The sequence below is a fragment of the Hipposideros armiger genome, unplaced genomic scaffold, assembly GCF_001890085.2.
Source record: "Hipposideros armiger isolate ML-2016 unplaced genomic scaffold, ASM189008v1 scaffold_313, whole genome shotgun sequence".
Taxonomy (NCBI): domain Eukaryota; kingdom Metazoa; phylum Chordata; class Mammalia; order Chiroptera; family Hipposideridae; genus Hipposideros; species Hipposideros armiger.
In genome coordinates, this window is record NW_017731663.1 from 952,032 (window position 1) to 952,744 (window position 713).

Genomic DNA, 713 nt, shown 5'->3' on the forward strand with positions numbered 1-713 from the left:
ATACTTTGTGACCTTCACAATGCCTTTCGGTCTTCACTCATGCTTTCTGAATGTTTAAAACTTCTCCACTTTCAGGACCACCATTTGCCATCTTAAAATTAACGTGGCGAAGGAGAATTCTTGATTTTCTATAACCTCACCCCCTTCAAAACCTGCTCCTCTGTAGTCTTCCCCATCTCAGTAGAAAGAGTTACCCGTTGTTTGAGCCAAACATTTCGGAGTTATTCTTGATGCCTCTCTTCCTTTCATTTTCCACTTCGTGAACATAAGCCTGTCTTGTGAACTCTTATCACATGGTTGCCTTTATCTAATTATTCAGATTTTGCCATAAATCTTCTTTCTTCAGAGACCTTCCTTTCCCATCAGTGTACGATAATCACAGCCACTTGCAATCACGTCACTATTTAAACCATCATCACCACCTGTTTTCCCCCATTTTTTTTGTTTGTTCTGTGTCTCTTCCTGCCTTCTGCCTCAACTCCATGAGGACAGGGACCTCACATTTCTTATTAACCATAAGGGTCAGGCACATAGTTGATGAGCAAAACATTTTTGTACAATTAATATTAATCTTAGGCCTCCTCCTTTACAATAAAGCCATGACAAGGCTCCATGCTGAAATTCCTTGAGCACGCCCTTCCTCTCACTCTCACTGCTGTCCCTCACCACACCCTTGATTTCCCAGTTGGCCCACCCATTTCTGAGCCTGATGT